Here is a 13140-nt window from a genome sequence, read left to right on the forward strand (position 1 = left end):
AATTAAATTTTGACATTTCTTGTCGAAGCACTTAAGAAGTTTATGTTCATGTGTGCACACCATGTACCACTGTACATATATGTACATCAGAGGACAACCTATGGGGAGTCAAGTCTTTCTTTCTACCATGTGGTAGAAATCAAACTCAGGTTGTCAGGTTTAAAATAAAGTGCCTTTAACTGTTGAGCCATCTTGTTGGCCCTGAATCAACTTCCTCTGCTTTTCTTTTATAAACCCATATTTTGTTACAGAAATGTCAGCTATGATTCTTATGACTTTTCTCCTCTAAAGAAAATAAACATCCTCCAGCTGAACAGAGGCCATCAGTTGAGGAATACACAAAAAGGAGGTGCTCCTCAACCAGAGGGTCTAGACACTTTCAAAAGGTTTAAACAATGAATCTGCTTATGAAACATCATTCTGTAACATATGTAGTTTTATCTGACCATGAAAAGTTAAATTGCCTGTTGAGTTTAATTTCATCCTCTCCTCTTTGATTTTGTTTGTTTTTTTCGAGACAAGCTCTCACAATGTAGCTCTGGTTGCCCTGGAACTATGTAGTCCAGGTTGATCTCAAACTCAGAGATCTATCTGCAACTGTCTCATGAATGCTAGGAGTAAAGGCATGCAGCATTACATTGGCTTAGCCTCTTATTTCTTGAGACAAGGTGTCACTATGTAGCCAGGAACTCATATATAGACCAAGCTCACCTCAAACTCATAGAGAGCTAACTGATTCTGCCTCCTGAATACTGGGATCAAAAGTGTGTGCCTCCACGCTTGGCTCACATCTCTATTTTTTTTTTACAAGTCAAGAAACTATCCTTCAGTTACTGCATTTTCCTCCTCAGAACAAAACAAAAAAATATAATTTTAGTAAGATTTTGCTACTGAATTTATTCTTAGTGTAAAATACACCTCTAGTACTAGGCCCAGTCTCACAGAGGCAGATACACAGCACTGACTCACAAATATTTAAGTGGCCTTTACAGACAAATGATGCTAACCCCACTGATCCTATCTAAGACCAGATCTTTCCTTTTTGGACCTTGCCTTTACTATTCCCTATGATGTGATCTTTAAACAGGCATGTGTGGGAATAAAGGGGCACAGGGAGGACAAGACAGGAACATGCACACATGGCAAAGGAAAATTATGTAGGTACACTATACACAAACTATTTTCATCTGACAGGATGATCTGCCACAGATGTCCTTCTGTATGTAGTGTGATCTCTGTCCTATCAAAATCGACGTCCCCCTCCTCAAAAATCTAGTTTACAGCTCACCTTTCACCAGAGCCTCAATATAAACTCTTATTCACCTAAGAAGTGCTTCTAAAGCGCAGCAGAAAAGCCACTGCAGCCATAGGTTACTATTTCACTCTTCAGTTTGACTTTGCGCCTATAGGTAAGGCATACGGGACCACAGTTAAACATGATGTGCCATGATGCTGGCTTTCATTCCTATTTGTCTGCTGAACAAATTAAGAGTCTATAACTTCAGGCTGATGAAAGTGTTCTAAAATTAAATAGGATTCTGAACAACTGTGAACACACCAACACTGGATACCACTGCATAACAAGAGTTTACACTATATGAATTCTGCTATTAAAAACACATTTTGGGCCAATAAGATGGCTCAGTGAATAAAGGTACAGCAGCAGAGAAGAAGAAAGGGGTGGGGAGACAACTCAGGGATGAAGAGCACTACTGCTCTTTCAGAGACTTGGGATTTGGTACCCAGTGGCAGCTCACAACCATTCACAACTCTGCTCATACAAAGAAAATGAAAATAAAAATAAAAGAATAATTTTTTTGTTTTGTAAGGAGAAGAAACCCAGTATGGTGGTGTACACCTTTAATTCCCGCAATGGAGAAGCAGAGACATCTCTGCGAGTTTAACACCAGCCTGGTCTACAGAGAATTCTAGGATGTATAGGGCTACATGAAGAGACCATGTTTTTTGTTTTTGTTTTTTTAAAAAAAAAAAAAGAAAGAAAGAAAAAGCAAAGAGAAAGAGACAGAAAAGAAAATAATACAATCTGACACTTTAAGTGACCTACAACAAAAATCTGAGTTTTGTCTTTTTAAAATTTATTTATTCTTTCTGTTTGTATGCCTGAAGGCCAGAAGAGGGCACCAGACCTCATTACAGATGGTTGTGAGCCACCAAGTGGTTGCTGGGAAGTGAACTCAGGACCTTTGGAAGAGCAGGCAATGCTCTTAACCTCTGAGCCATCTCTCCAGCCCCCTGAGTTTTCTTTGAACACTAAAAAATTAAAAAGTAGGGTTAACCATAATACGGCCGGAAAATCAATTTGCATTTCAGCTTCTGAGAAGGAAACCTCTTACTACTTGTAATAAATAGATTGAGCTTGGTGGTAGTGGCGCACAGCTTTAATCCCAGCACTCGAGAAGCAGAAGCAAGTGGATCTCTGTGAGTTCAAAGGCCAGCCTGGTCTACAGAACAAGTTTCAGGATAGCTAAGGATGTTACATAGAGAAACCCTGTCTTGAAAAACCAAAAATAAATAAATTGATTGATTGAACCTACTATCATTATGTCATTCTGCCTTACATGTGGTGTCATTGTTAGTACTCAGGCATCTGTACTGGCCTGCCCTTGGGGTTCTGACAGGGTATGTCCTCAGCTGCAGCCACTAAGAGCACCTGCTGTGCACATTCACTATGTTCCCATCTTTCTCTGTCTGTCTGTCTCTCCCTCTCTCTCTCTTCTCTTCTGCTGCTCCTGTCTGGAGGCCGGTCTCGGCCTCCCCTTCCCTTTTCCCTAATAAAAATCCCCTCCATGTGACCTCTATTGCCTAGCGTCTCTCTCTCTTGCACCACTTTTTAATACAGGTGTCAAGTCAGATCGTGAGAGTGTGTGCCTGTTGACATCAAGTGTCTTATCCTATCATTCTCTACCTCATTTTTTTTTTCCTTTCTGATTTTTCAAGACAGGGTCCCTCTGTATAGCCCTGGCTGTCCTGGAACTCACTCTGTGGACCAGGCTGGCCTCGAACTCAGAGATCTTCCTGCCTCTGCCAAGTGCTGGGATCAAAGGCGTGTGCCACCACCACCTGACATTCTCTACCCCAAATTTTAACACTAAGTCTCTTACTAAACCTGGAGCTTGCTGATTTGGTATACTCACTAACCAGCAAGCTCTGGGGACTCTCCTGGTCTCTACCTCTCCCTTCTCCCCACAAGCCCTGGCACTTAGGGCATGGGGATTCAAACTCAGGTCCTCATGCCTGCATGGTAAGCACTGTACCAACTGTACCAACTGAGCCATCTCCCCAGATCCTCAATTCAGGATTTAGCTGGAGTACATGGCTGCTCACAGCTCCCATCACAGCAGGTGGTATGCAGGGCAGCCGCCATGTCCTTCCCATGAGCGTATCATTATCTGCACACCAAAGAGAAGCTCATAAAAGATGCAAGAAAAAAAAGAAACGTGGAAATTTAATTTTTTAATTAAAAGCTCTAAGTTAGAGACCTGAAATTATGAAAGACCCATTTTCTGACAAAAGGAAAACAAAAGAAAAAGTATATTAACTTATAGCAAACCTTGTCTGTCAGAAATGAACCTCAGGGGATCAGACAGCCAGGAGTCAGGAGCCAGGAGCAGGTTTCTGATAGTGGACCTGGTTCTGATCTATTCTGGGATCCCAACCAAGTGGAGTACTTCTTTGGGCCTCAGTTTCTTCATCTGAAAATAAAGGGATAGAATTAGACAAAGTTCCTAAATGAGGCCCATAGGTAAGTCACAGCAATACATCCACTAATGGGTAACTCAAAGAATAACCTACCTTCAAATTAAAAGTTACACCATGTAATTCTGAGTTCTAGACCAGACAGGTATAGGTAATAAGTTCAAGCACACTGGGGCTTTAAAGCAAGACCCTGTCTCCAAAAAGCCTGCAATGTGCTTTAAATGTATATGGAAGACTGCCTTTTTGCTGTCTGAGAGTTCTTTGTAGCTATGGCTGGCTTGGAACTTACTGTACAGACCAGGCTGGCCTCGAATTCACAGAGAGCTGCCTGCCTCTGCCTCCTGAATGCTGTGATTAAAGGTGTGTACCACCACGCTCAGCTTGAGGAATGAACTAGCTATAAATGCTGCCAGCAATCCTTTGATAATGAAGCCATGGGTCTTCCTTTAAAATTTTCACAAGATTGATCACTGGGCCCCTTTCCCCAAACCAACCACCACAACTTCCAATCTAAGAGGAAGTCAGGCTCTGGAACCTGGAAACTTTTGGAAAGAAGTTCTTCACATAGACAGAAAGCTCTGCCAAGACACCACACCACATCAGGACATGAAGTTACAAGTACAGTTCAGGATGGGGATTACCAGGCATTTTCAGCCCCATTCTACATCCACTGGCTGGTTGTGGTGAGATGGCTCTCCAACCTGAGGCTAAAAACAGTCTTTCAACCATAATCTGTGACCAGAAACCAAGAGACAAGGTAGATGTCACCAGAGAAAGAGCTGAGCAGGGTAGCCAACTCTGGTAAGCACAGAGAAAGGATGTGCTTTCCATAGAGAGCTGAATTTATTTACACTGATCATGTATGCAGGCTCTCAGCTGGAAAATCTCAGTTAAAATGCCAGGAGGTTCAGAGCCCATTCACAAGCTTTTCAGAACACATGCGGTTGCCATGGTAACCCTGACATTATATTTCTTGGTGTTGGACATATAAAATTAACAACCATGAAGCATTCAATGCATTTTTGGGGTCACCAATTTATAGCAAAACCAATCTGAGTTTGGATTTAGCCTCCCTCTTAGATAAACAAAGAGGACCAGCTGATGGTAGTACCCAGCTCATCCTCTGCATAAGCACAGAGCTCCACACTTGAGAAAATGCTCATATAAGAAAAAATAAGAACTCAGGGAACCGGACTTCATCATCTATCATCATATGGCTGATGATATATCCTCTGCCAGAAAAATGAAGTATTTTATGCCAGATCAATGAAATTTTCATTGTTTAAAAAAAAACAAATATGTTATAATCCGTATGTCTAAGATTCAAGCTTGTTTATTAGAAAGTCAAAGGAAAAGCAAACCCTTTTCAAAGAACACCCCGAGTAATTCATTAGAGGATATTACTTTACAATAAATAAGACAATTCTTCAAATGTCAGAACTGTCATTAACAAGATACAAAGTTTTATTTCTTAGATTCAGTGGAGAGCTATTCAAATCGTAATTTACTTTGATTTTGGATATTCATAAATACTTAAAATATACAAATGCATGCTTTTTAAAGTCCCTTACCTTTGTATAACCCACCATCTGAACTCATAGATGAAAACCAAAATATCAGGCACAAACTGCAAAGGCATCTTCAGTTTCACATCTGAGGGAAGCCCACTGCACCAGAAACTAAGAGCTGCTGCAGGACAAGCCTGTACTAGCCAAGGCACTCACAAAATTGCCTGCATCTAATCACAGAATCGAGGGTCCTGAGGTATATTAGACCCACCATCTCCTCCTTCAGCTCAGAGGCAGCAGGCAGCAGTGTGAAGGGAAGCGGGTGGCTTCCATATTAACAGGGCTTTGCTAACCGCTGCATTGCAGTCTTTCTGAAAGCTACCAACCTCAGAAGCAAAGGCGCTGGAGACAGATTTCTCGGCAGAGGGAGCTACCTTTGGAGCCACAAAGATTTTTTTAAGGATCTTAAAAAAATGTTACAAACTTCTAGACGTATTTCTGGGTTTTCAACCTGTTTCCTAAAGGCTGCCTGGTTTGTGCTTTATTCTAGGGTATGGCTGGGACAGCTGATTGAGCCAGATAACGATGCTGAAATGAATGAAACGTGCATAGTGACACACAGTCTTTAATGTTCCTGCTGCCTGTGAGGACTCTGCACATCTGCCACCAAGACTGTCAGCTTCCATGCTCCTGCTGAGAAGCTCTGAGAACGAGCCACAGCTTTAAAAAACAAGCAGCTTCCACCTGGACACCCAGCTACCTTCCCAGATTGGTAAAAACCACCATGTGGTCAGAGGACCTGAAATACTAAACCACTGACCATGCAATCAAATTTAGAAAGAGACTTTAATGGTAGTAGTTTCTTAAATGGCTTTTACACTGCATTAATAAATCTGTTTATTCATGGATTCATTCGGTGAACACTATGTATTATATGGAAAGGGAATGTGAATGACAGTTTAACATTATGGTGGTTACAAACCATTCAGTGAGAATGTAACTGAGGAACAAGTCATTCCAAGTGTGAGGACAGTGGTATGGTCAGAGCCAGCACACTGCAGGGAGAACAGGAGCTATTCTGGGGATCAAAGAGGGATCAGGACAAGGTCCTATAAGGAAGGAACGTAGGATGGATGAAGGAGGAAAGATGAGAGAATGCATACTCCAGACAGCTGCGTAGGAAAACAGGTCCTCTCCTTTCCAGCCTCCGTCCCGGACCCTGCAGCCGCCGCTATGTTGATGTCCAAGAAGAACCGGATTGCCATCTATGAGCTCCTTTTTAAGGAAGGAGTGATGGTTGCCAAGAAGGATGTCCATATGCCCAAACACCCCGAGCTGGCAGACAAGAACGTGCCCAACCTTCATGTCATGAAGGCCATGCAGTCTCTGAAGTCTCGAGGCTACGTGAAGGAGCAGTTGGCCTGGAGACACTTCTATCGGTACCTTACGAATGAGGGCATCCAGTATCTCCGCGATTATCTCCACCTACCTCCGGAGATCGTGCCTACCACCCTGCGCCCCAGCCGTCCCGAAACTGGCAGGCCTCGGCCCAAGGGGCCAGAGGGTGAGCGCCCGGCAAGATTCACAAGAGGGGAGGCGGACAGAGACACCTACAGAAGGAGTGCTGTGCCCCCTGGTGCTGACAAGAAAGCTGAGGCCGGGGCTGGCTCAGCCACCAAGTTCCAGTTTAGAGGAGGCTTTGGTCGTGGACATGGTCAGCCACCACAGTGAGCTTGAAGACTGTTGTTTGGAATAAACTTTAAAGAAAAGTGAAAAAAAAAAAAAGGAAAACAGGTCCTCAGTAAGAGTTTGTGAGCTCCACTCTAACGTTAGGGCCTGACCCCTCTACACTCACAGCAGCATCCCTGAGCAGCTCTGTGCATCCACAGTTGACAAAGTATCAGAGTTTCTTGTATCTGAGGCATACACTTGCCCAAGACTCATGAGGATCAAGTGACAGGGCCAAAATGTGAACCTAGCAGGCAGCTCTGTGCCATGTAGTCCTACTCTAGTGCCCTCAGCCAGCTTAACAGCTGGCTTCTGTTGATTCTGGTAACAGACCAGAAGGGATTCATGTGCACAGTGGCTTCTTCTCAGATGTACTTTGTTCTATTGTGAATCTGTAGTCCAGTATGATGAACAGGCAGTAAGTCAAAAACTAGGTGAATGAATAAACAAACTGAAGCTCTGCTGATCACTCCCACACATTCCTGAAGGCATCATGAAAACACCCCCTCTTCACCTCTCATATCTACCTAACTGTGCTTTAACCACAGGCCCAACTTCAGAAACTCCTTTCCCAAGGCCCCTTTTCCTGTTATCCCCAGGGTTTCCACACTGTGCTTGTGGCATACAGTTCTATGTATACTATATGAAGTTGTGGTTGCCATTCACAGAAGACACACCATCAATCTCACGGTTGCAGTCTCACTGGATGGCCTATAACCACTATAATGATAAACTGTCACTCACAAAACTCAATTGTTCTCTGTGAGGTAGCTTCTAGTATCATTTTCACCTGATATATAGGGAAACTGAGGCACAAAAGCCCTAATTATAGTCTAAATGGGAGCCAGGATTGAAACCCAGACCCCGGGTCATTTGCTAATCAGCCATTTCCTGCTTTTATGGGCATGCATAGGGCTCACTGATACTAACTAGGAAAAGAGGATGCTGGCCTTTCGGAGAACTTTTAAGAACTTTTTATTTACTTGTTTTGTTTTTTGTTTTTTGAGACAGAATTTCTCTGTGTAGCCCTGGATCTCATTCTGTAGACCAAGTTGGCCTCGAACTCACACAGGAGATCTGCCTCCTGAGTGCTGGGATTAAAGGTGTGTGCCACCAATGTCTAGCAAGAACATTTTCCAACCTTCCTGCTCTGTCTCATTCCAAGCAAGACATGAATAAATGGACACAGCCCCATCTCATAGCGTATCTGATCAACAATGGGCTGCTATAGGACTGTAGTCCTGGGACCACAGCCACAGTCTGTGGTAGCTGTCCTGATGTAAGCACTCTATGATGCTCTCACTCTTCAATCACGGGCACATTCTGCACACATATCCTCCATCCTTTGGGATGCAGGACTGTTGATTTGACTCACTAGTGAATTCCTGACTGACCTGGAAAATCTCACAACACATAGGAAATGAGCAGAGAGACAGCAGGAGGAAATGTCTTTTTGTCATCACTGTGCTTTAGAGACTCACTGGAGTAGTTAAACCCTCACAGGAGCTTTCATCACATGCTGTTGGGCAAATTGAGGTGCCACTCTGGGCGCTCCCCACTGAAGTCCCAGTAGAGCTTTACCTTTCAAGTCAGGGATCAAGGCTTATGCTCTGTAGTTGTCCTAATCCCACCAGCTACAGACAACTGTAGCACAGCAGTTCAATTTTTCCACTGAGCTGGCCAGTTCAAAGCAGCCCAATGAAGCCAGGTCCTGGGCTCCAACTTGAATGGGATTTCCCAGCAAAGTACTACAGGGACAGGCCAGTGTCTTATATCAAACTCTTGATATAAGCCTCCTGGGGACACCTCCACAGGTGAGCCAACAACTAATCAGTATACAATACATGGGGATGGAAAGAGGCTGGCAGAGAACATAACCTGTCCGCAGTGCTAGTGCTGGTAAATAAGAGGCACCCATCTTGTGGTCCTTCATTCCACCTTAAGTTTCACCACTGGAAAGCTTAGAATAGGGAAGTTCAGTGTGGATATGCCTGGGTTGCACGGGTCTGTGGTGGTGGCTTCCTGCTACCTCTACTTTACAGAGGACTACAACTGAGGAATAACTTTCTGAGTGTGCCAACATTCAAGCAGTGCACCTTCACTTTAACTCTGATGCGGCATGACCCTTGTTCAGAGAACAGCACTCGCTCCTCTGGTCTACACTGTCGACAGACCAGAAAGGCCCCTCACCACTCTAGTGTGACTCTTCTCAAGCAACTGCTCCTGTGCTAAATCCCAGGTTCCTTGACCAGGAAAGAAATGAGACACACACTATCAACCCTATGGAGATGATGTAACTCTCAGTCAACAATGTATATGAAAGGCCCTTGAAAGGACAAACTGTCTCAAAATGTTGGGCACAATGGTTACAAAATACAACTGTAAAGCTCAGTCATCTTTGCAAGTCTAACTTAGTTTAAATATATGAGAGACCTTGGAATGATGACAGCATTCCCACCTAACCCTGTTTGCAAGTAACCATAAAGTCAAAGGAATACCTCCATATTCTGGCATCATTACTTAAAAGTCAGAATGTACAATAAAGGAAAACTCTGCAGTGCAAACTACTTTTTAAATTCTGTGTTCAATGACGAGATACTATCTAGGATACTCTAAAATATGGGCTACATTCACTAATTTTTTCTTTCAGAAACTTGAAATTTCCAAATTTTAGGATACTTATTTCTAAGACTAGAACTGCCAATGTGCATTACTATGAACATGGTCATGAAGGAATCTCAAGAATATTGTGTTAAGAGAGACACTCCAGAAGCATTCTATACATAGTTTTAAAAGTTGAAGCAAGGTGTAGGATGGTGATATTCATGGGCTGGGGAGAGATTATCAGTCATAGGCTAGTGACAGATCTAGCTATGCATATAAGGACTAGTTACAGACACACACACCCCATTCTTTGTCATGTTATTTTCAAAAGGAAGAGAACAGAGTTGCTGTGGCAGTCCAGTCACTGTACTCCTTCCCATTGAGGAAGGAGAAATTACTCATGTTAACTGTGCAGAAAGAAAAAGAAAAAAACAAGCTAAGCCAACAACTTTTAATCACAGCTGACAATTAACTATTATAAACTGTAGCTAAGAGCCCTGTACTTGGCTCACCCAAGCACCCTGCCAGAATTATGAGCAGCAGCATCTCTATTAAGAGTGAAAGCACAGAGCTGGGTGGTAGAGCATGCCTTTGATAACCATGATATGGAGGTAAGGATCTCTTGAGTTCAAGGTCAGTCTGGTCTAAAAAACGTGAGTTCCAGGACAGCCAGGGCCACACAGAAAAACCCTGTCTCCAAAACCAGAAACAAAACACAAAAGGAACAAAAACACAGGGGCAAAGAGCTCCTGACATTGTCCCTAGGGAACCTAGGCAGGACCCACTCCCTCCACATCATTACCTGGGAGGGGTATGGGAATCTCTAAAGGCCACTGCAGCATGCCATGCAGACCTTCCCCAGTGCAGAATAAAGTAGCGTGCCAAACAACTATTAAGATGCACAACTGCAGGGATATTTGGAGCAGCTGCAAAAGCTCTATTAGGGATAACAAAATGGGTAAGTGAATCTCAAACTCTTTAAGGTTAAACACTCACTAGGGTGAGGTTTAATAACACAACAACTTTTCCATCAAAGCACCCCCAAGGCACAGGAGACAAAACCCTGAGGACAAGCATTTTGAGGCAACTCAACTGATACTGATTCTTACGTTTTTCTTATTAAAAAGTCACATACAGTTTACAGTGAACTGAAATATACCCCTCAAATCCCTCCCGTTGACATTCTTACACTCTTGGAAACAGAGGCAATGGAAGATGCTCTTCTCTCCCACTGGCTGTACTTGCTCATGTATTCCAGAGGCAAAGCCACACACCACTCTGGTGCTGGGTCCTTGGTCGTCCTCCTCTCCCTCTTGCTCCACCCATTCCAGGGTACAGGCTGGTGGCAGTGAACCCCAATTCTCCCATATCCCATGACCATATCAGTATCTCCAACTAAGCACTAAAAGGCAACTCGCATTTAGCAGGTCAAACACTGAACCCAGGGTCCCCTTCCCTCCCATCTGCCTCCAGCCATCCCTGCTCTGATAAACAGTACCATACAATCACTCAGATCAAAAATGTACCCCTTTCTCACACACCTCCACCCTCAGAACCAAGAACCAGACACCAAACCAAGTATACTCTCTCTGCTCCTCTGCCTGAAACATTCTGCTTTCAGGTCTTTCTCAGGGCTCCCTTGCCCTCAACTCTTTCAGTCCAGACTCAAATACTATCCACTCAGAAAGACTTGGCAAATGTACTAAGAGAGCAAGCCTCTGCCTGCAGCCTAATCGAGATCCTTCTTTCTTTTCTTTGCTAATGCCGCTCTTTAGTATTAACTAATTTACTGTTCGGTGACCATTCCTTCATTCACTAAAAAAATCAACTTCAAGAAGACCAGAATTTGGACTTACCAAATTGTTCCCAACCAAGAACAGAACTTGATTCCTCATGGAGACTCAATATATGCTTAGAGATTCTATGCAGAGCCTTATTTTAACACCGGTCTTTTATTAAAATGAAAGCACAACTTCTCAACAGAAGGAGTCTACATAGCACAGACCTCACAAACATGTTTATGCGGTGTCTCAGCAGCAGTCACAGGAGTACAGAAGACCACAGCATTATATTAAGTACAGAAAACTGGAAACAACCTATATGTCCAACAATACAGAACTGAGTCAAGAAACCATGACACAACCATTACATAACCAACCACATATTAAGAAATACCTCTGGCCTCAACCCTAGACAAAGAACTACAGGCAAGAAAGAAATGCTGAGAGCAGAAGTGGTCTTTACGGAGAAAAGCACAGCAATTGATTATCCAATACCAAATGGTCAGGCCTGAACATATATACATATAAGTAACATTATACATACTGAGCAGTTTATACTTAACTTAGGAAAATATGCACACACATATACACATCTGTAATAAATAAAGAGAGAGGGGCCTTGAATTCGAAAGAAAAGAAAAGGGCTAGACAGGGGGTAAATTCCTTTAATCCCGCACTCAGGAGGCAGGCAATATTTATGAGTTTGGGGCTAGTCTGGTCTACCCACGGAGGTCCAGAACTACACAGTGAGACCCTGTTTTGGGGAGAAAAATGAAAAGAGAGAGGAAAGAAGGAAGGAAGGGAGAGAGAGAGGGAGGGAGGGAGGGAGGGAGGGAAAGAAAGACGGAGGGAGGAAGAGGTATGTGGGAGGACTTGGAGAGAGGAAGGAGGAATAAATTATACAATTGTACAATAACCTCAAAAATACTAAAAAGAAAATAATATCAATAATTCAAATAAACTACCTCTGAGGGGCTGCTATATAGCTCATTGGTACAGCACTTTCTAAGCATGGGAGGAGGAAACATTCTAGTTTTTTAAAAAAAGGAAAAATTTCTGTTCAACAGAAATGATAAGAACATATGTCTTAGTTAGGGTTTCAATTGCTGTGACACACCTTGACCATGTCAACTCTTATAAAAGAACAACATTCAATTGAGGTGGCTTACATTTTCAGAGATTTAGTCCAATATTATCACGGTGAGACATTGAGGCATGCAAACAGACATGGTGCTGGAGAAGGAGCTAAGAGTCCTATATCTTGACCTGTACACAAGTGGTTTGCCTCACTAGGTGTGGCTTGAGCATATATAAGTCCTCAAAGGCCACCTCCACAGCGACACACTTCCTCCAACAAGACCACACCTACTCCCTTTAGGGGCCATTTTATTCTAAGTCATCACAACATATTTTTACTTATTATTATTATTATTATTTGTGTATGTACATGTGTATGTACAAAAATGCATGACGGTCAAAGGACAACTTTGCGGAGTCAGTTTTTTCCTTCTATCTTTACATGGGTAAAGGAACCAAACTTAGGTCACAGGGCTTGCTCAGAAAGCACCTTTACTTGCTGAGCCATCTATCCCACTGGCCTAATGATCACATAATTTTACATCTTCAGCGGGGCAGTGGTGGTGCATGCCTTTAATCCCAGAACTCGGGAGGCAGATGTAGGCAGATCTCTGTTGAGTTGGAGGCCAACCTGGTCTACAAAGCAAGTTCCAGGAGTTCCAGTTAGGGCTATTACACAGAGAATCCCTGTCTCGAAAAATAAAATAAAAAAAAGAAAGAAAGAA

At 43.1% G+C, this 13140-nt stretch overlaps 1 protein-coding gene and 1 pseudogene across 9 annotated transcripts in view; one reads left to right on the forward strand and one right to left on the reverse strand.

The window, feature by feature from the left end:
- Positions 1 to 13140, reverse strand: part of Traf3 (TNF receptor associated factor 3) — a 103548-nt gene that overhangs the window by 59465 nt on the left and 30943 nt on the right. For 6 of the 9 annotated variants that reach the window (XM_075948385.1, XM_075948382.1, XM_075948378.1 and 3 more), the window contains one exon: positions 3572 to 3713. The exons of 1 other annotated variant lie outside the window; for it this stretch is intronic. The gene's annotated coding sequence lies outside the window, so the exon portion shown is untranslated. Of the gene's footprint in view, positions 1 to 3571; positions 3714 to 5288; positions 5636 to 13140 lie in introns of those variants that run through there. 2 more of the 9 variants (XM_075948387.1, XM_075948383.1) reach the window with 2 other exon arrangements.
- On the forward strand, positions 6417 to 7016 carry LOC142834777 (small ribosomal subunit protein eS10 pseudogene; annotated as a pseudogene).

The sequence above is a fragment of the Microtus pennsylvanicus genome, chromosome 14, assembly GCF_037038515.1.
Source record: "Microtus pennsylvanicus isolate mMicPen1 chromosome 14, mMicPen1.hap1, whole genome shotgun sequence".
NCBI classification, from domain to species: domain Eukaryota; kingdom Metazoa; phylum Chordata; class Mammalia; order Rodentia; family Cricetidae; genus Microtus; species Microtus pennsylvanicus.